Below are 23,213 nucleotides of genomic sequence, written 5' to 3'. Positions count from 1 at the left end.
CTGCTCTCACGTAGTTTTATTATAGGAGGAGGATAACTGGCTCTGGGTTGTCGGGACTGTGCCTACACACGTACCAGTGACTGAGACTTGAGCGATTGTAAGTCCCCACGGTCTCCCGTCTCAGTAAGTGGGATGGGAGTTGTTGATAGTGTAGGAGCCATTTATCCCGATTGCTTCACAGAAGGGGGGTGAACCTGGGTAGCATAGCTAACAGGGATCGGTGAGGGAGGAAGTGGTGTGGTTAAGAGTCTCTACTACTGCCTGCACCATTTCTTACATGGGATTACCTAACCCGGAGGGAGTGTGCTGGGCCCATAACCCAGAGGTCGATGGACCCGGTCCTCTCGTGGGCTCTGGAGCAAGCATTCTGGTCAGCATTTTCTCATTTTTTTTGCTCAGGTCTTGGTCCTGGATTGAAGGTTTCTGGGGATTTATAACCGGGTTGGGACTTACGGTGGCAGTGGGAGTTGACACGGTTAATTTAATGATGAGGGTCGAGCCGGCATGCCCTCCATATTTATAATACACCATTCTCTATGCTAGTCTGTTTATTTAGCGTGATACCTCAGTGTTTTTGCCTGTCTCAGTGAATTGAACTCTTACTCAATCTTGGTCCGTTTTGTCACAAGCCTTGGTTTTGTAAAGGGTCATAGGCTGGTGACGAGGGATGCCCTTGTTGACATAAGTAAATTTGACAGAACCGATTTTTGTAACTGTCCATCTCTAATCTCTATCGTTCGAGGTTACACAGTCTCAGCTGGCACAAAAGAAGTCATGCCCCCCCCCCCACAGTGCCTTCTTTTACCTGTTCCTGGGCAAGCATAAAACTCATGGGAGCGAGCTAAATTTGGAGGGATGGATCGGTAAACAGGGTTGATCTGCCGAAAGCAGAAATACAGGTCAGGCCACCAGGTTCCGATTGGCGCACTGTGTTGTGTGGAGTTGATGACGTCTCCATTGTCGCTATCAATCAGCATCTAGGTCAGGTTCCTTGGTTGATCGGGGTTGGTGCTTCTGATCTTTACAGATGTGGCTCCCGTGAAGATCTATACTAAGGAGCTTATTAGCAGGATCTCTTTCATCTTCGGCTTAAGTGTAGTTTTAGGGGATTGGCAGGATGCTGCTGCACCTTCTACTCTTCTTTTCTGTTCCTTGGATCGTTACGAGGTAGGATCCGAACGTGGGTGTGGTGCACCCATGGAGCAATACTATCAACCTTGAGAGCAGTGGGGGTGGTAAACAATACAACGTAAGGTCCCTTCCACCTGGGTTCAAGAGTCTTCACTTGGTGTCTTTTGACTCATACTATATCCCCTGGGACTATGCCATGTTCCGGGCTCGGAATTTTCCTGCCCTCATAATATGCTCTGATCAGGGGCCAGATTTCCTGCTGCACTTTAGCAAGAGCTTGCAACACATTCAGATAGTGAGGGGATGGGTCCTCTGCACCGGGAAGCTGCACTCACCGGGTTATGGGTGGAGGGGCCCTGTACATTATCTCAAATGGAGTTAAACTATGCACATAGGGGGAGTTCCGAGCGCGGAAGATGGCTAAGGGAAGGAGGGTCACCTAGTCCCCGCCAGTCTCTAATACTAATTTAGAAAGGGTCTCTTTCAGGGTCCGATTCATTCTTTCTACTTGCCCAGAGCTTTGTGGGTTATAAGCACAATGTAACTTCTAATCTACTCTTAAAGCTACGGCTAGTCCTTCCAGGATTTTGCTAATGAAAGCCGGGCTGTTATCGGAACTTATTGCTTCAGGGACTCCATATCTGGGGATGATTTCCTCAATTAATCTTTTTGCTACTACCTGGCTAGTCTCATGCTTGGTTGGAAAGGCTTCTACTCACCCAGAGAAAGTATCTACCATAACCAGCAAATACTTGTATCTATACTTCCCTGGTTTTATTTCGGTAAAGTCTATTTCCCAATTCTTCCCTGGAGCCCTCCCCCTTTCCCGGGTACCTGCTGGGTGCAGCCCTCTTGGGGCTGGTCTTAGCATTGCACAGCTACTGCATTCTTTCATGATCTGACGAGCTGCCTCATTCTGGTGGGGAAACACTAACTGCGTGGACTGGAAAAGGCTGAGCAGCTTTTTCTAGCCTAGATGGGTAGACTTATGCAGATTAGCAAGCATGTACTGCCCCAATGCTTCTGGCAGGATCAACCTACCTTCTTGGTCTCTACTCTAATTTCCCTCCCCAAACACTTTCCCCAAGACTTGTTTCTTAATCTACTCAAGATCCTGGGGGGAATACTCAGGTTTGGGTGGCAAGGTGGGCAGTTCAGGTATGGGTATTTCAAGGGCTGCAAGTACAAGGGAGTCCGAGAGGGCTGCCCTCTTAGCTTCTGCATCAGCATGGCTGTTGCTGATGGCCTCAGGTGTCTTCTTTGATTGGTGGCCCGGTACATGTATAACTGCTACCGCTTTGGGTTTTTTGACAGCAGCTAGTAGTCTTTGGACTTCTTGCAGATTCTTCAGTCCCTTCCCTTCCTCTTTCTCGGTAGATGGCACCGAGGACATGGACAGTGCCAAAGGCATATCTGCTATCTGTGTAAATGTTGGCCTGCTTGCCTTCTGTTCTTTCCAGGGCCTCAGCGAGAGCAATAAGTTCCGCCTTCTGTGCTGAGGTGCCAGGGGGCAGAGCTGCGCTCCAGACAACTTCTCTTTCGTGGGTTACTACTGCTGCCCCTGCTCTCCTGACCCTTTCCTGCACAAAGCTGCTCTCATCTGTATACTAATTTAGCTCACAGTTTGGTAACGGTGTGTCTTTCAGGTCTGCTCGCACCTGGATAATTTCAGAAAGGATGTCTCTACAGTCATGGATGGGGGTCGTCAGATCTGGGTCCGGCAGAAGGGTAGCAGGATTTAGGGTTACCGGGTCAGAGAAGGCGATTCGTGGAGAATCTAGTAGGAGCCCTTGGTAGTGGGTGAGTCTTGCTTTTGTCATCTATTTTCCTGGAGGATGCCTGAGGATCCCCTCTACGGTATGTGAGGCTGTTACTCTCAGGTTCTGGCTAAAAGTCAGCTTGTCTGCCTCCTTTACCAGTAGAGCGATAGCTGCTAGGATACGCAGACAAGGTGGCCACCCAGAGGCCACTGGGTCTAGCTGCTTGGACAAATAGGCCACATGTCTTTTCCACAGGCCTAGCTGCTGAGCTAGGACTCCTTTAGCCACTCCCTTTTTTTCATCTATAAACAGGATAAAGGGTTTTTCTGGGTCTGGCAGAGATAGGGCGGGGGCCCGGAGGAGAGCTTCTTCTGGTCTGTCAAAAGCCTCTTGTTGTTCCTGAGTCCATTGCCAGCCCAGCCCTTCTTTGGTTGCTTCATATAGTGGTAGGGCTATTTCTGCGTACCCTGGAATCCAGAGCCTGCAAAACCCGGCTGAGCCAAGAAATTCTCTCACTCCCCGGGGTGAGGAAGGGACGGGGATAGTCAGGATAGTTTGTTTCATAGCCTGCGTTAGCCACCTGGCCCCGTTAGATATTTTGTACTCCAAGTAGACTACTGACCTCCGACAGATGTGGGCTTTCTTGGCGCTGGCTCGATATTCCAGTTCGCCCAGTTCAGCCAGCAAGTTCCCCATGGCTTCTTTGCACTCTTCACGGGTTTCTGTGGCCAGCAACAGGTCATATACATACTGCAGCAGTGTCACACGGGGGTGGCTCTTGCAAAAGGGCTCCAGGTCCTGGCTTAAGGCTTCATTGAATAAGGTGGGAGAGTTCTTGAAGCCCTGTGGTAGTCTAGTCCAGGTAAGCTGCCCTTTTCTTCCCCGCCGAGCACAGCTCTTGCCACTCAAAGGCAAACAAAGGCTGACTAACTTCAGAGAGTGGAATACTAAAGAAGGCATCTTTCAGGTCCAGAGTAGTATACCACACATGTGCGGGTGGCAGGTAGCTGAGTAGGGTGTAAGGGTTGGGCACTGTAGGATGGATGTCTTCTACCCTCTCATTGACTTTCCGCAAGTCCTGCACTGGTCTGTAATCTCTACTGCCAGGCTTCCTCACTGGAAGCAGGGGCGTATTCTATGCAGATTGGCAGGTTTTAAGGATTCCTGTCTCCAACAGTCTATGGATATGGGGTGCTATCCCTTTCCTAGGTTCTTCCGGCATTGGATATTGCCGGACCCGGATGGGTAGAGCCGCGGCTTTGAGTTGAACAACGACCGGGGATAGATGTTTAGCGAGACCAATTCCTCCGGTCTCGGCCCATGCGGAAAGGAACCTCTGTAACCAAGAGTCCGTTTCTCCCCGGCCCCCCTTTTCTTGATCCACCTGAAACAGACGATGTTTGTCGGCCAGGGACAGAGTTAACACATGCGCCGGTTGTAGGGGCTGCCCTTCTTTGTCCATGATTTTTATTCCTTCGGGTTCAAAATGAATGCACGCCCCAACCTTGCTTAGTAAGTCTCTACCTAACAATGGTGCGAGGCTCTCAGGTACAACCAGAAATGAGTGAGAGACCTGATGCCTTCCTAGGTCCACTTTTCTGCTAGTGGTCCAGGCACATTTTTTGGACCCTGTCACTCCCTGGACTATACTTGTGCATCCTGGGTTCAGGGGACCGTGGGCCTGATTAAGAACTGAATATTGTGCCCCAGTATCTACCATGAACCCAATGGGAGTCCCCTCCACGCACAGGGTTACCCAGGACTCAGGGAGGGGTGCCAAGCCCCATCCCCGTCAATCTTCCTCTCCTAGGTGCAGGGTTTTAATGGGGTTCCCTCTTCTTTGTTCCCTCCTTTGGGGGCACTCCCTCTTCCAATGTCCATATCTCTTACACAGGGCGCATTGATCTCGTCCTAGTCGGGATTGGCGGGGTCCTGTTCCTTTAGGTGGCCTAGGGCCCTCCTTCACCCTGGCCAGGAATATCCTGGCCATCTCCTCCCTCTGCTTCTTGTTCTCCCTCTTCTGAAATTCTCTGTCTTCCTTCCTATTTTTCTCCTGCATTACCCATTTCTCTTTCCTCAGCCTTTCCTCTCTATCCTCCGGAGTTTCCCTAGCATTGAAGACCTTCTCTGCCTGCTGCAGCAGTTCTCTAATAGAGATCTCCCCCAGGTCCTCCCACTTGTGGAGTTTTCTCCGGATATCAGGGGCTGCCTGATTGATGAATGAGAGGACTACAGCTGATCTATGTTCCTCTGCTTCCGGGTTTATGGGGGTATACTGCCTGTAAGCGTCAAACAGCCTTTCCAGATACGTGGCTGGGCTTTCTATGTCCCCCTGAACAATAGTTTTTACCTTAGCCAGGTTAGTGGGCCGTCTGGCGGCCGCCCGGAGACCGGTCATCAGAGTCTGGCGGTAGACCCGGAGACACTCCCTACCTTCTGCAGTCCCGAAGTCCCAATCCGGGCGCGTAAGTGGGAATGCCTCATCGATGATGGGCTGGAGGATAGTGAGTCTTCCATTCTCTCTGAGGACATTTTTCCTGGCCTCATTGAGGATACGTTCTCGTTATTCCGTCGTGAAGAGAGTGCAGAGCAATTGCTGGCAGTCATCCCATGTGGGACAATGGGTAAACATAATGGACTCTACTACACCTATAAGACACTTGGGGTCCTCTGAGAAGGGAGCGTTCTGAGTCCTCCAATTACAGAGGTCACTAGATGAAAAGGGCCAGTATTGATATTGTTGAGCGATGCCTGTACCTATGGCACGCACAGGCAGAACCAGCACTGCTCCTTCTGAGTTGGAGGAGGGAGCCTCCCCTTCTTGTTCCCTGGCCCCCCGAGGCCTTAAGTGCATTCTTCCTGTTCTACCTGGTGCCCAGCGTGGGGCCAGGGCGGGGGAGTGTGGGGAAGCTCTTTCTGGCCTCCTGCCTTCCTCTGCTGAAGAGTCTGGGGAAGCTGTGGCCACCTGGTTCCCACTGGGTTCCCCAGCCTCATTTTCTATCCTCCCGGCAGCTTCACCCCTCTCCTCCGCATACGGGGGTGGCTGCTCAATCAGCAGAAGGGGGTAGAGAGGAGAACTGTTGGGGAGGACAGGCGGCGCACTCGGGCGCACAGGATTTCTGGCCCTGCGATCAGAGGGCTTTAATTTTTCCTGAGCAACTAGGACGGAGGTCTTTAGTGGGTCAGTATGAGGTTTCCCCACCAAAAAGGGCCTCAGCCAGGATGGAGGGTTCTCGGCTAGATTTTCCCAGACCAAGATATAGGGGAGTTGGTCAGGATGGCCCTCAGGGTCTGGTCGGGAGATAATCATTTTGACTTTGCCGATAAGGTCCAGAGAAAGAGACCCCTGGGTCGGCCAGCCTACTCCAAAGGAAGGCCACTCAACTGAGCAAAAGGTGTCGAGCTTACCCTTCTTGATGCCAAGGCTCATATTTAAGGCCTGTTCCTTGACCTCCAGGAAATGGGAAAGGATCAGACTCTTAGGAGTAGCCTGAGTCTGACCCATAGTGAAAAAGAAGAAGAAAAAGAATATGAGGGAGACAAAGGCGAAGGATGAAGATGCCACTTCAAACAAGATGACTGTTGTATGTGCTTGTGAACGGGTGCCTGTTGTTGCAGGTTTTCTTCTGCGGGGGACGTGAATTTATCTGGGATTCGCGGCTGTGACCCCCTTATACTGTCACGGGAGTCTTCTAGCGGCGGGCACCCTAATGGCTCTTAATTGCCCGACCCGTGCCCGCGGGGAATGATGTAGTGGCAGAAAGGAGGAACGGAGAGAGCAGGAGAACCTTAGAACAAGGAAACTTAAAATGAGAAGCGCAAAAAAAATATAAACCGAAACCAAAACACAATAAAACAATCAATGATAACACTAAGCAGACACACCACATCTGATCGCACTCGTTCAGACCGGTCCTTCTTTCACTCTGGTGCACACCACCCTCACCACTTTCAGGATCTTCAAAAACTCTCATGATTCTCCCGAAAGGCATCCACTCAGACTGCCACAGGGTGACAAGCTCGATCCTTTCCTCCTCGGGTGCCAGGTTCCTGCCGATCGGACTTGCTTTCCTAAGGCCGAGTCACTCAGACCCTAGGGCCAGGATTAGTCACCTGGACTTCACCCAGGGTCACTAACCCGGGGGCCAGGACTACCAACCTGGACTCTCTCACTCGGGGTCAGTAACCCGAGACCATACACGGGATGGCGACTACCGCTTTATAATGGATTTATGCAGACACGAGGGGGCAACCCTCGAATTATACTGCCCCGTCCAGACAATTAGACCTTGCCTCCAGCCGTCCTTTGTTCTCAGGGAAGCCGCACGGATCCCGGACGAGCCCCCAAATGTTAGGGTCTAGGACTCCGGGGTTTCCCAGAGAACAAGACACACAGACACGGAGATGAAAATCCAAGCAAAGTCTTTATTCAGCCAGCAAGCTGGGGTCGACAGCACCTCCCCTGACATGCAGGCCGAGTCCGAGCTGCCGACCCTGAAGCAACTTTGGGTATTGATTACATAGGATCTTCACAGCAGTTACATCAAAGCCTGTGCAGTTCTACAACTAACAGGTTTAAAACACACTCTATATTGTAACCAATGGGAAACATTGTAACCTTTTTAGGGAACGCGCCAGTTGCCTGCCCGCTTCAATTGTTATCTCTTGCTTACCTAAGCATGTCTATGTGACTTATCACGGGTTACATCCCCAGGCGTTCCCTGGCTGTTGCCCACTTCTAGTTATCTAACTTAGGGTAGGCGCATTTCTCAGAAGCCTCGGGTAATTTACACAAGAAAAGACTGGGTGGCTCTCGCTCTAGGCAGTCAGGTTAAGTGTCATTAGTTCTTTTTCCTGACTTGATGCTCTGCACTCCCGTTACACGATGGGAAGGTGGACATGCACATCTGAGTCAGAGCCAGCCCCAGCTGGAGAAGCAGAGGTGTTTTCAGTGATGTTTTGATTTTATATTAGTCCAGACTTTTTTAATGAAAGTGAGGTTATCTGATAATACCTGAAGATGACTAGAAGAACTATAGGATCTATCAGAGAATTTGTTCATGGGCAGATAAGGAAACAACAGAATAAATTTCAAGAGTTAATGATGAACAGAAATCAAATTACTTGCTGTTTAAACCCTCCCAACTCCAACTCATTCAACAAACTGCTTACAAATATGTGCTAATATCCACATACATGCTTATAAATTCCATAAATATGTTCATGTCACAAAGATTATCTCTGGAAAGACAAAATGCATGAATACATAAATATAATAACAATATTGTATAAAAATAATATAAAATACATAAATATAATAAATACAGCAAATCTGTAATAGCAGTTGCCCCTAGGGAAGGGAACCAGGTAGTTTTGGGGCAGGTATGGCAGAAGACCTAATTTATGCCTTTTGAATTCTGATTATAAGCTTACTTAAAATAAAATCATTTAAATTTAAACTCTTTTAACTAGCAAGGAAAATAAAGCAAATAGAAAATCAAAAAGGAAAGTAAGCTGGAGCCAGGCAAGAGCTAGTTTGCAAATGTATAGTATAAGTCTCATCCTATGGAGTAAGAGGCAAATATGGCTCTAAGCTCTTGGCTACCATATGAAGAAATGAACACCATGATTCCCAGCATCCATCAGGTGAGAACAAACCATTTGTTCAGGAAAATCAAAGCTATTCCTAGAACCAAGATTAGAATTCGTTTTGCCTGTGGGTACTCTCTTTTGGATCCTAAAAAGGAGTGAGCATTTTCACTGACCTCATTATTATAAATAGGGACAAACTTTGACATAGAGTTGCCAGTCTTACGGTGTTTGTCATTATTAGTAATAACAGCTGAAGTTGATATGAACCAGGGATCATTATTGGCTTCATAGGTGAAGTAATGAAATCACAGCAATTATTTGGCTTCAGTAGCAGACAGGAAAAAAATTAAGGGGCCTACAGCACTGAATTATTAGGCTTCTGCCACTTGAAACTCAGTCTTCTCAGTCAGATGCAACCAACTGTTTATTGAGGATTAAGTTTCATGACTATTTGTCTTCAGATAACATTTGAGCTTTGGGTTACATTATACAGTGAATGAATGGTATAGCTGCAGAGAACATTCACCCAAATTCTTCACTGAACCAGAAGTAAACATGAATCTCCTACCACTACCACTACCTACCTATTAGAATGGATAAAATTAGAAAGACTGAACATATCAAGGGTTGGCAAGGATGTGGAGTAACTGGAACTCTCATATACTGCTGGTGGAAATATAAAATGGAGCAATCACTTGGGAAAATAGTTAAGACAGTTTCTGAAAAAGCTATATGTACACCTACCAGATGATCTAGCCATTCTACTCCTAAGTATTTACCCAAGGGAAAAGGGAAACTATGTTCATACATGACTTGTACACAAATAGTAGCAGCTTTATTTGTAAAAACCAAAAACCCAGAGCAACCCAAACACCAAATCAATAGCTGAATGGATAAACAAATTGTGGTAGAGCCGTACAGTAGAGTACAACTCAACAATAAAAAGAAACTACTAATACACGTGACATCAAATGGTTGAGTGTTTCTTATGGGTTGGGCAATTTATGTTGTTTCATTTCAGCTTCACAGCCACCCTAAAAGGCAAATAGTATTTCCTTTTGAGAACTGAGAAAACCGAAGCTCAGAGAAGGTGAGCAAATTGTCTGGAGTCGCTCAGCTGGTGAGTGGCAGAAGGAGGACATAGACCAAGCCAGACTAATAGAGGCCACACACACACTTGCTTCAGCAGGAAGTGCTATGGGCTCCTTGGTCTCACCAGCCTCTTCACGGTGAGGCAGTACCAGATGACGACCTCCAAAAAAGAGAAGGAGTCCACAGTTGTTGGGGAGAAGGTGACTTTGAAGGAGGAAAAAATTTCTTTTTTCAAATAATGCCCCAGATGACTCACCCTTTCTTGTCACTCAGTTCCAAGTCATCAGGTCTTAACCTTGATGTGTCAGATCTGGGACCCACTGGAGTGATCTCCAAAGAGGCTGCCCTTCTGTCTCAGGGCACAGGTCTGTACAAGCAGCAGCTCCACCTGGGCACCTATTACCAAAGCAAGCTGCAATTTGATAGTCTCTTACTGTTTACCTCTGCCTTAATTACAGGGTGGGGGAAAGAGTGCCTAAGGTTTGCCAAAATCTTTGGAGAATTTTTTTTTAAGTTCCTTCCTTTCTTTCCAGTTGTTCAACTCTGTTGGGAAAAGCAAGAGGAATGCTTTCGGAACTGAGCTTGCTGCTGAGTTACCAGGGTTTAGAGACTCTGCAAAGGTCATTGTTTTCTGTAAAGGTCATTGTCTTTTCATGAAACCCCCAGCAAAGCATGCCAATGCAGGAAAGCCACCAGCTTGCCAAACGTCCAGTGTCCCAGTCACCTGCTCTTCCTGCCCTAGGAAGGATGCGGATGATCTCTGGAGTAAAGACATCAGCTTGGTTTTGTTCCTTTCTTGAACTTAAAACAGCTGCAGAAATGCACAAACAAAGCACACACAGGACGATTCTCAGAGCCCTGTGCCTCCTCCTTGTTAAACACCAGCAGCTGCTGGGTGTTGCACAGAGCAAGATAAGCAATATGACATTTGTGGCCATTCACATCCTGAGTGTAGATCATTGTGCTCTCAACGGAATTCCTGAGGTTTCAAGCACTGAAGAATAGCCCTCTGGTAAAAATAGAGAGAGAGGATGAGCTCTGGGCAGGGAGTCCCGGGTGGAGCAGGGAACACAGAGCAAGAGTGGCAGGCAGAATCAAGCAACCAAATCACGAGTTACTTGCTCTTTGGAAAGTGGCTCTGCTGACAAGAGAATTAGGGCAGGATGATTTTGGCAAGCCCCGTGTTGTGTTAGCTGCACAAACTTTTCCTTTCCTCTTATGCAGCCTCTTAATAATTGGGTGGGAGCTTCTTTTCACATTTCATGGAGAGGCGATTCCTGTCAGATGTTTTTCGGAGGGGTTCCGCCTCAGGTTTGCCAAACACACACAATTCCAGATGCAGCTCTGCCAAGATTAAAGTTCCCAGCTTTCTTGCCATTGGAAGGGGTTTTACTTTCCCCCTTTCCTCATATCCCTTCTCAGGAATCTTACCCTGTTTCTACACCAAGTCCTAATGAAAAATATGAGGGAAAGGGGCAAGGGCACCAGGGGCACCTGGCATCTAGCTGAAAGCTGCCAGACCAAGTGTGTCCTAATCGGAGCCATTTCCCTCCCTGCAGCGGGTGCCTCTGATGTACCTCTCTATGGGAAGATATGAATTTTCATATCCATGAGGGACCTGTTGAAGGAAATTATTTCAATTACTTCTCTTCCATCTTCCTGCCTCTTCCAGTAACCATCCCTCCCTCCCACAACCCACCTTGGTCACCCATTGTCAAGAAACAGAAATACAGTTCTCAATAAGGTTCCTGCGTCTAAAAGATGGGTCACCTGCAGACACAGTTACCAGCCCCTGGGGCACACAGGCCACTGCCCCAAGAGCATTCTCATCATCATCTGAAGGTAGGGCTAGGATGGGTTTCTCAAATGGAGCAGACATAGCAAAGCTGTACTGAAAGAACATGCTATTGTCACGGCAAAAAAAAAAAACCAAAGTCCTCTCAAAAAAACTATCCCTAGAAAAATTTTTTTAAAAAGATGACTAAATGTATGAAAACTTCCACTTAATGTGGGTTATTTAAATATGCATGCATATATCCTTTCCTCCATCCTATTCATCCATCTATTCATTCATTCACTCACCTATTTAATGTATATGCATTTAGAGTGTGCAATATACCACGCACTTTTCTAGGCACTGGAGATTCAGCAAAGAAACCAAATTCTGTGCCCTGTGGAGTTGACATTGTGGTAGGGTGAGATAAAAAACAGTAACACATTTATGCATATTTCAGGTTATGATAAGAGATATGAAGGAAGAGTGAGCAGGGAGATTGAAAGGGATGGAGACTGGGAATGATGTGTTAGACAGCCATGGAAGCCCTCACTGAGAAGGTGAAAGTTGAACAGAGAGCTGAAGGAAGCAAGGCATGAGCTATAAAGGTATCTTAGGGAAGAACATGCTAGCCAGAGAGGGGAGCACATGCAAATGTCCTGGGGTGGGAGCATGCTTAGCACACCCAAGAAACAGCAAGAAAGCCAGTACGGTGGGAGTAGAAAGAGCAGGAGGAAGGAATAGAAAAAAAGGTCTTAGAGGAGGATGACCCTAATGGGGTAGGCTCAGAATGAGATTGGTGGACTCTGGCAAGTTCTGGGAAGAGGAGAGTTGCCATCTAACTAGTGGTATAGAAAGATCACTTTGGCTGCCCGGTGGGAAGAGATTGAGTGGTCAGGGACAGAAGCAGGAAGCCCAGCTCAGAGGCAACTGCAGCAATCCAGATAAGAGGTGTTGGTTCTGGGACAAGATGGTAACAGTAGAGGTGGCAGGAGAGTTGCTGGATATACTGAGAAGAGAGAGCTGCAGGATCTACTGATGAACTCAGTTTGCTGTTTGCTCTTGGTCTGAAACTTCTGGTAAAGGAATGGACCTAGCAGTAAGTTCAGAGAGGCAGAACTGCATCAGAAAAGAGGCCATCTTGAATCTGGTGCTTAGGCAAGAGGCAAAGGATCTAGTTATTGAGCACCTACTGTGTTCCAGGTACAGCCATAGATACTTCCGGAGAAACTTCCTCCTTGCAAGTCTTTGCAGTAGGTTTGACTATTTCCACTTAAGGATAAGGAAAGGAATAGAGATCTGAACCTGTGTCTGCCAGATCCCAGAGTTAGTCACCCTGAGCCCTTTCTGGAGCATCAGCCCCCAGGGGTGTGCCTAGCAGAGTGGCCCAGTGAGGTTCCATGAGCTCAGGAAGGGTGAGCACCGGAAAGGGAGACCTGACACCCTCCTTGGCTGCCACAGCTTCCTATCAGAGCTCCAGGGTGGAGCAGTAAGTCCTGGGTCTGACCCAGCACAGAGCTTCCTCAGCAAGATCCAGGATTGTTACTGCTGGGGCGGCAGCTGCCAGAGGCAGGAAAGCCGAGCAGAGAAAGGCAAGAGATCCTGCTGAGCCCCAGGCCCAGCTTTCCTGTGCCAACAGCAAGGGCACCACCAGGCCACTGCCAGCAGGTCCTACAGACAAAGCCCTCTGCAATTCAGTTTCCACACTTTGGTCTCCAAACCCAAAAGCTTACAGCTAGCCATCCTGGGAGGAGCCCCGAGGTCACTGTCTCTGGGACGGCGGGGGCAGCTTGGAGGAAATGGGCCCCCTCAACCCGGCGCACCTGCACTGGGTGTAGTGTATTTCTCCACTGGTTGCCAGAGCAACAGAAACAACAGTGGCTGCTGAAACCCTCTTAACACCACAGCCCAGACTGATCCTGACCAATGAAAGCCAGACTTTGCATCTTGGTCTGGTCCCTTTTCTCCCACCCACTTAGAAGTATAGGCTCTGAAACCAAGAACTTACCCAATCCTCATACTACGCTGAAGCTGTTCTCAAAGACTGACCAGTTGAACTCTTCCTGGCACTCCAGGGTTTCTCTGATCCTCAGACCCCAGGGAGAGGGTGGGAAGCCTGATCCAGGCATGAAGCAGAATGTCCATCTGGGGGAGAGTGCCCTGGAGGCTTCTCTTCTGAATGGCTGCTCAAGCTACTTTGCTCCGAACCCAAGTAACATGCAGTTTCCCGAGGGGTGGTCATGGCTGTTGACCCCAGGGTCTGTACCCCAGTATAGGTGGGTCTGGCTTCTGCTCTTCTTACCAAATCCTATCTCATGAGAGGTGTTGGGGCTATAGGTCAAGCCTTTTTCAATGGGATTGACGTCCTTATCCCATGCAAGGAAGGTCCTACTTTGAGAGGACAAGTGATTTATGGTTAATTTATGACACCAACTGATTGATATGAAAGTGACTAGAAAATGGACCCGTCCTGCATGTTAATTCACAAATGGACACCATGAACCAGAAATATGCTTGCTCTGAAGCAAAGAATACAGACCCAGCCTCGAAACCATAGTGTACAAGGTGCTTGACTGACTTAGGATCCCTCTCTCGGGATGCACCAAGAGGATCTCATGCTGCAGGAAGAGATAGGATGCCAGGCCCTTCCCTTCATTCTGCCAGGATCCACCACAGGACTTATCCTCAAGGGAGAGGGAGAAGGGCACCTCTATGCAATTTCTTTAGTTCTCTCTGAAACACCACAAGTTAGATATAGCATTTCCCACACATTACAAATGAGAAAAATCAAAGTTCAGAGAGGTTAAGTGACTTGTCTGAGATCACAAAGCAAACAAGGAGCAGGACCAGGACTTGAAACCAAATTTCCTATTCCACATTATTCTCCAGTGGCATCCTGAAAGGCTTAAATAAAGGGCTCTGTTCATTGATCATTCTACACAGTATAAACCAAGGCATATATACCAAGCCCTATCTTTTCAATACCTTTTTTTTAGCTCTCTCTATAATGTGCTCTGTGCTTTACTTGGCACCTAGATGGGTGACAAAACAAAGAGAGCTTTAATTGCAAATCAGCTTTTAGTTTCTATTCTGCTTGCAAATTTTTTCACAGAGCATCTCCTATACACAAAACACTTTGGTCACTACAGTGTCGTATGACACATAGTTCTTATACTCTCAAATTTTCAATGGGGCTGGGAAGATAAGGTGTGGACCCAAATAACTACCATACAAAGGAGATATGGTCTGTGCACAGAGAATGCTGCCCTGCAGGGTACTGGGAGGTATAAGGCGTGAGAAATCAGATCTATTTGATGTAATCAAGGAGGGCTTCCTGGAGAGACTGACTTTAAAACTGAGTCTTAGCTTTCATATAGGATTTTAATAGACAGAGATAGATGACTTTAGCTTTTAAGAAACATCTGATTGGACCTTATATTTAGATTTCTTTTTCTCCAAAAACATTTTGACATGTCAAGTAAAAATAGGAATAATATTTCCATTATCATTCTGCAATGTGTCCCTTGACAAAAAGCATCACAGGACAGAAAAAGGGAAGTGTCCAAAGAACTAGGACACAGCCGCCCAGGCCATCTGACTCTATCTACCCTAAGCCCCAGCAAAAATGGGTGACAGGCTTCCACACTCTGTGCTTCCCTCACTTCCCTCACTCTCTGGAGCCTGCTTGCTTGGAGCAGCCAGCAAAAAGCTTGGCACTGTTCTTGGGGGACTGTGTTCAGCCCTGCTTCTCATTCTCCATCCACAAATTAGTGGAGTGCTTATTTCCCAAGACAGAACAAGACAGGGCTTGTGTAGACAGGTGGTTCCGGGACCATTTCCCCCAGGAACAAGGCTTTCTTCCATCATCTACTCCAACTTTGAAACTTTGACTCTTTTTCTTTCATTGCTTTCCTGTTTCTGTCTTTAATAGAACAGATTACCATTTAATCCACAGAACCAGTTTGCTATTAGTGGGGGAAATCTCAGGGTACTAACAAAGCATGGGATATGTCTGATTTGTACTTAGTTCTTCCTTCTGAGAAAGCCTTTCTCCCTTTCTCCATTACCTCCTACCCAACCCTTGAACTCCAGTTCAAAGGGCACCCCTTCCAGGAAACCATGTCCCCTCCACACAACCATATCTAGGTCAGATTTCCCTGTTACATATTTTCATTTTAGCTCTCCTTCCTAGTTGGTGGTTATATGTTAGTGTGTATCTCCTACACCAGATCTTAGCTTTCACGAAGGCAGGTATTGCCTAAGATTATCACCATGCTGGACATATGGAAGGTGCTGTGCAATGGTGAGCCAAACCATTAAGAGGCAGCCTAACATAGTGATAACTGCAGTCAGATGGACCTTGGCTGGAATGCCAGCTCCAGCACTTACTGTTCAGACAATTAATTATGCTCCCCATGTCTCAGCTTCCCCTTCTGCAAAATGAAGATAACAGCATCTATTTCGTAAGATTATTATGAGAAAAATATAGGTAAGAACATCTAGCTGGAACTTGGTGAGTATTCACTCAGTGCTATTCATTTTTACACCACCTTTGTCACTTAAACTGGCTCACCATGCCCCCTAAAGTCCCTGTAACCTTAACCCTCAGGCCACACAGACCTTCTTTCACAAATCCCTAAGTCCACCCTAGACTCCAAGATTAAAAATGCTCTCTGGGGCTTTATGAAACTGAGGTGAGAGGTTCCATTCATTCTTGGTGTCTGTCAGGATTCTACACTGCAAGCAAGGGAAACTAACTCCTACTCATTTAAGCAGAAAAGGAAGTTGTGAAGAGTAAACAGGAAGCTCCGAGTTCCTAGGATGGTGCAGAACCAGGGTCAGAGGCTCACCACCTACAACAAAGCCCCACTCAGGCCACAGGGCTGCTCCAGTAGGCACTTCTGCCATCACTACTGGGTACAGACCCTGCAACTAATCCTGTGTGCCCAGTTGGCCCCGGACACTGGATACTGGCTATGCAACCACAGTCCCTGCTGCCTCTAAAAAATAAACATAGGTCACCTCATCAGACTGGAGTCTACCAGCTGCTTGCTTTTGCTCTGTGTCAAAGCTTAGGAAAGGCACTTCTGATTGGTGGGCCCAGGTGGATGTGCACTGGCCCTAGCAGCAGAGGAGACTGAGAAAACGCAAGACTGCCAGGTCTGGCTCTTCTGAGAGAAGGCTCTGCCTCAACAGGTCAGGAATTCCCCTCAAAAGGAGAGGGACTCAGGCATCCAAAATGAATTATGAGCTTGGCATTTGCCAGCTTCTGTGTCCTGGGTTTCCCCACCCTACCCTTGCTAGCCTCATGAACTAAGCCCCCTCACTAACTGCTCCCCACATACAAGCATTTTCTAAGTGACTCCTTCCTGCCCATATCCCTCATCTAAAATATTTCCATTTTCTTTACTCCTTCCTCCTGTGTTTATCAGTTCTCCCCTTCCAAAGTCACTGCCCGCATGCTACATGCACAGAACACAGTCAATCCATCCCACAAGTTGTTTTTTTCCTTTTAAAGTTCTATATATTTTAGAGTTAACTCTTATACAATGAAGAATGAGAACAGTTTCATGTTTACAGAATATTTCAGGGAAGAGTTCCTTCTCTCAAGTGGTAACCTGTGTCAAGGTCTAAAACAGCCAGTCTTGGGGAACATTATGCTCTTAATATGTCCCGTAAAAAGAGTATTCCTTGGCCAAATGAATTTGATGAAAGTTCCCACGAGAGAATCTCAATGCACACTAACCAATTAAGGGCTCTCTGAGAAATCATGAAATAAAGAAACCTGTTGAACTTTTCAACCCAAAACTTCTGAAGCTTAGTTGACTACAAATCACCACCACATTTTTATTGTTGTCCTTAAATACATCTTCACATCTAAAATATGCTGCTACAATAGAAATTCCTCAAGATCTACTCAGAAGAGCCCTCACATTCCCTTCTTGTCTGTCCTGCTTCCCTAAATAAAACTATCTCAAAGTAAGTAAACTTGACTTTGCTTAGAGAAGGGCATTGCTTAGAAATAAGGACAATGGGGGTAGGTGTAACACTAGATCCTTGCTACTCAAGAGTGTGGGCCCGGAACCAGCAGACTGGGCATCACTTGGGAGCTGGGGAAATGGGAGATCTTAGGCCCCACCCCAGACCCAGGAAACTAGAATCTGCATTTTATCAAACTTCCCAGGCGATGCCTATGCACAGTAAATTGTGACCCATACTGGCATAGATAACTTCAACACCTACAAACTTCAGTTCTCTGTAATGAACATTCAAGGATTTAATTCACACCCAAATTCCTGTAAGTAGATAAATGTGTCTAGATTCCCAAGAGATTTGGTTCCTCCCTTTAGGATTTTACAGAGCTCAGCATTCTTTCACAAGGAGATCCTACACCCTTTGGGATTCCAGGACTTTAAGGAAACCTTAACATTTTGTGGTTTGGCCACAGAGAAAATGAGCTGACTTCTATGATCTTTAAAACATCCTGTGGGAGCCGCTGGCCCCCAGCACTGAGGGATGTACTACGCACACCACTGTCTCCTTGCACACCCAAGAGGTACTACTGCAACTAGCTGCAGACCAGGTAGCATTTAGAAATGCAATTCTGCAGAGTATAAAAAGAATTCTAAGGCTAATTAATTATTTTTCTGCAAAGTTAGAATCTCTCAACTACCAGTATGTGTGTTAAAACATAGTGGCTTCTTAAAAATGTAAACCATAAACAAAATCAATTTGACATCTGGACCTCAGGTTGCCAGGCACCTCATTCACCTGCTTTAGGTTACAAAAGGTCTCACTAGTATCATATGGTCTGCTTTGCAGGGTAGGAGTTCAAGGAATTTGGACTGAGGCAGACTTTTGTTCAAAAACTAACTACTTACTAGTTCAGTGGCACCAACCACTTTGTTTTCCTGCCCTTAACTGTGGATTCCTCCCTGTAAAACAGAGTTATGAGGACTAGCTTCACAGAGCTATTGTGATGAGGATTCCATCAGGTGTGAGGAGCATAGTGGGTTGCTTGTGTCCAGTGCTCCAACCACATTAGAATCTCACAGGCCCTCTCTCAAAGCCACTCACTAAGTGTCAGCTCAGGACCTCCCTGCCTGTAGGCCTTCACCCTGAGGTGACCCCCTCAGAACTGTGGAAATGACTGCCTGGATCCTCCCTCACTCCCCTAACACCTTGTCTTTACCCTCCTACTACCCACAGACCACAAGCTCTACAGGCTGCCTGGAGATTTAGCAAATTTCTTTCTCCACCTCCCCCAGCTGCCCTGGGCCCTCTCCTAACCTCCACAATGCTTGGAGAGGGAGGCAAAGTAAGGGAGGATGGAGGAAATGCGAGAGAAAGCACTGGAGGACTCTTTCCTCCAGCGACCTAAAATCTGGGGTATATCCCCTCTGCTGGGGAATAAGAAAGGGAAAGTCAGTATGCTTTCCTGTTAAGTTATAGGAATACAGTAAATAACAAGCCTGCTTTCTTCTATTTAAACTTAGAGCTGGTAAAAGTTGATTCTAACCAATTCTCAGACACTAATATAGATTCAGTCTTTGGGGGAGGTGTGACACTGTGATTTATAATATGAAATTTATGTATGTGGTCTGCTTTCACTGTTCCTAGCACAAAGCGCCTCAAACCCTTAAAACTTCTTAAGTGATGAGAGTTATAAAGATGTCTTTTGTTATGTTAATGAGGTGGCTTTTTGGACCCCGCCTAATGCCACAGAGGGGCTGGTTGCGGGAAGAGGCAACCATGTGATTGGAGGCTTGGAACTCCAGGGAAGGGAGAGGAGCTAGAAATTGAGTTCAATCACCAATGGCCAATGATTTGATCGTGCCTCCATAAATCCCCAAAAGGATGTTGTTCAAAGAGCTTCCTTGTTGGTGAACATGTGGAGATTCAGAGAGAGGTGTGGACTCTGAGAGCTTAGAAGCTCTGCACCTTCCCACATTCTTGGCCCTGTGCATCCCTCCCACCTGCTGTTTGAGTTCCATGAGCCACTCTAGCAAATTAATGGAACCCGGGACAGGGGCCATGGGAACCTCCAATTTATAGCCAATTGGTCGGAAGCATTGGTGATCATCTGGAATGTGACTGGCATCTGAAGTTGGTGGGGGGTGGGGTGTCAATGCGGGGGGAGGGGTAGGCAGTCTTATAGGACTGAGCCCTTAACCTGTGGGATCTGATTCTATCTCCAGAAAGATAGTGTTAGAACTGATTTGAATTATAGGACACCCTCCTGATGTCTGGAATTGCTTGGTGGCATGAAAAGTTCACCCTCCCCCTATCATCTCTAGACACACACACTGGAAACTGGAATCACTTTAAAGGAGAAAAAGGAAAAGTATTTGTAAGTTGCCTATCTCTTACAGGGAAGAGACAGAGATATGACCACTGGATGACCATATTCAACTGACAAGTGAACTTAGGCCAAAAAAGCCACAGGTCACAGTCTGGTACTTGTTCAAGATCCACCTGTGGGCTCACTGTCAGTACTAAAGGAATATTTTTGTTAGTCATCCCCGATACAAGTGTTTCCCAGATAAGATTACTTGTTTTGTGGGCAGAGAGCAGCCACATTAGCAATACTAACAAGGTGAAGATGAGTGGTGTTTCTAAACAGCAAGTCATACGTTTAAATGCATCAACTGGCAAAAATGTATAAGACCTTTCTCTGAAATATGCTCTAAAAATAACTATATTTTAAACAGTCAACAAAATGATTTTTAAAATTCAACAATAGTTCTTGGTTTCCTGAAGTTTTTGAGAGAGGCCTAATTCTTATATCTAGGGCTGAGGATAAGCCACCAGATGTAGGTCTCAGTCAGGGGACTTGTTCACAGCTGCATCCACAGAGCTACTCGAAGTGTGGCCCATGGACCAGAAAGGTCAACATCACTGGAAGCTTATTGGAAATGCAGAGTGTCAGGCTCCACCCAAGCTACAGAATTAGCATCCATATCTTAAAAAGATCTGTGAGAAATTCAGGTGCTCATGAGAGTTTGAGAGGAGCTATTTTAAAACACCAGAAACTTGAGGAGTTGTTGCTCTGTGGGGATAATCAGGGAAGGCAGATTCATTCTGTCACAGCCATGACAAAATTACAAAGGGACAGAGTTTTCTGTGGCATTACTCACCAGAGCAGGAAAACAGCATCTTCTTTAGAGACCCCATGACACACTCCTACTTGGGTAAATTAATGGTCCCAACTCAGTAGTGGACTCCTGAGGCACAAAAAATCAATTCATATACCAACACACACATGGGCCCACACAGCCCCTACAAGAAGCCTACAATTATGTTCAAGGGCTCCTAAGGCCTGGGAGGTAAGCTTGTCTAGGTCTTGTCCATGTTCTTTATGGCTGTGCTAATTAACCTTCAGCGAGCAGCCCTAGCATAACATGGATGTGCTGTAAGATATAATGATAACAGATTGTGCAATGTCAATGAAATGGAAGCCTGGGATGACAGATGACGAGGGAAAAGGGTTGTATAAATTACAACCTCTATAGGAATCATTCATGTCCAATAAGATGTGTGGAGTTTCAAGCTTGAGATAGTGAGAATGGGGAAAAGTAGAGAGGGATTAACAACAAAAACTGGTCTCTTGCTTTTATTGAATAAATCCAAATGTGTTTTTAAGGTGTTTTGACCTTCTGAAAATTGCTGATGATTTATGATTAGAGTGTTTGGTGAAATAGTTTAAACTGAGCAGAAAAATGTCAATACAGAACTTTAATATCAGGTTTTTTTAATGACCCAAAATCTCTATGCAACATATAGAAATAGGCATGTTTATTTGTAATGTGAAAACGTACCAGCTCAATTTGTGTCACCAAACAGCCCACCTGCAACTGTGCTTCTTTGCCCCCATTTTGCCCCAAGTCTCTGAGAACAGCCAGAAAAACTACTATATTCAACTGCCTTAGCATTGTTCTACTTCCAAACCCTACAGTGAGAGGGAATGCTAAACTTCACAGAAAACTGAAGAAAGACTGAAAATTTCCTTTTAGAAAGGCCAATGGTGTTTTCTTACTTTTGGGGAAGTTCATTTCATGGAGAAAATGACATTAAGGCACAAGAATGCCAATCAATGGTACTTATCCAGACTTTATTTTCCCTATGTACTCACATATCTTTAACTTCAAAATCCTGTCCCAAAATTTCCAGAAGAAAATTAGTTCTCAAATTAGTCCTCCTCATCCCCAAAGGAAGAAAAAGCAGGCTCCTAGGACAGCGGAAAGGCTTCTGACTTGGATAAGAGGAACTGAACAATACAGAGTAATGTACACCACTAGTATGGACCTCCCTTTATAAAACTCTTTAACATGCATCATCTCAAGCTTCTGAAGAGGTATGATTTGTGTTTAATTAAAGCCTGGGTGATGGAAGTGGGTAGAAAGTTATTTCAAGGTTGTTCACATCTTCAGCCCCTCTTATCAGGCTTTCAGAGCTCTATTCTAAGAGGTTAGGGGGTGGTAGGAGGCAGTTATGTCTCTTTTCTAGCAGCTGCCAGAGATTATTGCCGTCAGAGTAATTATCACCAAATAATTGTCCCCTTTCTTTCCTGCTGATGGGGCAGAATGGGAACAGACTCATCTGAAAAAGATTTTGTACTTGCTGAGTGCCAGTTGGATAGCTCAGCTCAATGGGCACCCACTGAGGGATTTCAGCATCGTGCCTGTTAACCTTAGAGAAAGTTTAAAATTCATCTTACATAAGAAGAAAACATGACCAAACATCACCTGCTTGAGGTTGACCAGATTTTTTGAAGTTGAGCAACTATGGTTTCAAACTGGAGTAAGTGCTTATTTTAACCTAAAATAAATTCTCTGCTGAGAATGATTTCAGAAGATGGGAACAAGAGGAGCATTTTTCCAGAGCCCTGAACTTTGAGACAAGAACCTGGCTTATCTCTTCAGTGGTAGTTGTGAAAAGATGGTGCCAAACCTCCTACCCCCTTCCCTGACCTTACGACATTCACAGAGAGGTTATTAAAATTTCTTGGCTGGTCTCTGGAGCAGTCACAAAGTTCAAATTCTCTAAGGGAGTCCTCAAAGTTGTCAAAGGACAGAGAATAAGATAAGCAGTCATATAAATGAAGAGTTCTGCAAATTCAAGAGTCACGTTCAGGCTACCATCTACCTAAAAATGCTCTAGACTGCTGAGAAATGAAATGTTCCATACAAACAAATATTTACGGGCAATCCTATGCAGGTTGGTTGGGCAAAAACAAAATAGATGAATTATCATCAGAATCTTTACAGTCTGGTAATATGAAAGTGGGAAAGTGGAAATCTCTTCATTATCTCTCACTGAAGGGCTTTAATTTCACCCAATAAAACTTGTGTTATTGCCTGATGTGTACCAGACATTATGCTAGGGGCTGTGGGGCCAAGGAGGAGTCTGAGGTAACCAAGATAAGTTCTCTGCCCTCTGTAGGCTCATAGTACAATTTCTCACTCTGAAGGAAGCAGAATGGCAATGAGACTTCTGAATTAGAAGATTTCACAAGATTAGAGTTTGAGATTTGGTTTCACCACCTGCTAGCTTTTGACCTTGGGCAGGTTACTAACCTATGTCTCAGTTTCTTCCTCTGTAAATTGAGGGTAGTGATACTCTGGCAACCTACTTCACAAGGGTGTTGTGAAGACCAGATGAAACTAAACATGCAAAATCTCTTTACACATTGCAAAGCATTATGCAAATGTGAACATTATTATAATTACGAGTCACAGGGAAAGAGCTATTAGAGTCCTAAAAACAATGCCACCTGCTACATAAACAATAACCCTATCCAGCAACTCCCATTTTCCAAATCCCCTAAAACTCAGTACATGAGAAAAGTAGGTTTCTTGGAAACA

General features: G+C 46.0%; 1 protein-coding gene across 1 annotated transcript in view; it reads right to left on the bottom strand.

The window, feature by feature from the left end:
* The window catches only part of ANKRD55 (ankyrin repeat domain 55), a 410,557-nt gene extending 399,414 nt beyond the window's left edge, over positions 1–11,143 (bottom strand). The window contains 1 exon segment of the mRNA XM_017651031.3: positions 9,832–11,143. The gene's annotated coding sequence lies outside the window, so the exon portion shown is untranslated.
* Between the last annotated feature and the right edge of the window lie 12,070 nt (positions 11,144–23,213).

This window comes from Manis javanica, chromosome 1 (assembly GCF_040802235.1).
Source record: "Manis javanica isolate MJ-LG chromosome 1, MJ_LKY, whole genome shotgun sequence".
Lineage (NCBI taxonomy): Eukaryota > Metazoa > Chordata > Mammalia > Pholidota > Manidae > Manis > Manis javanica.
This window is presented reverse-complemented; position numbering and strand designations above follow the sequence as displayed.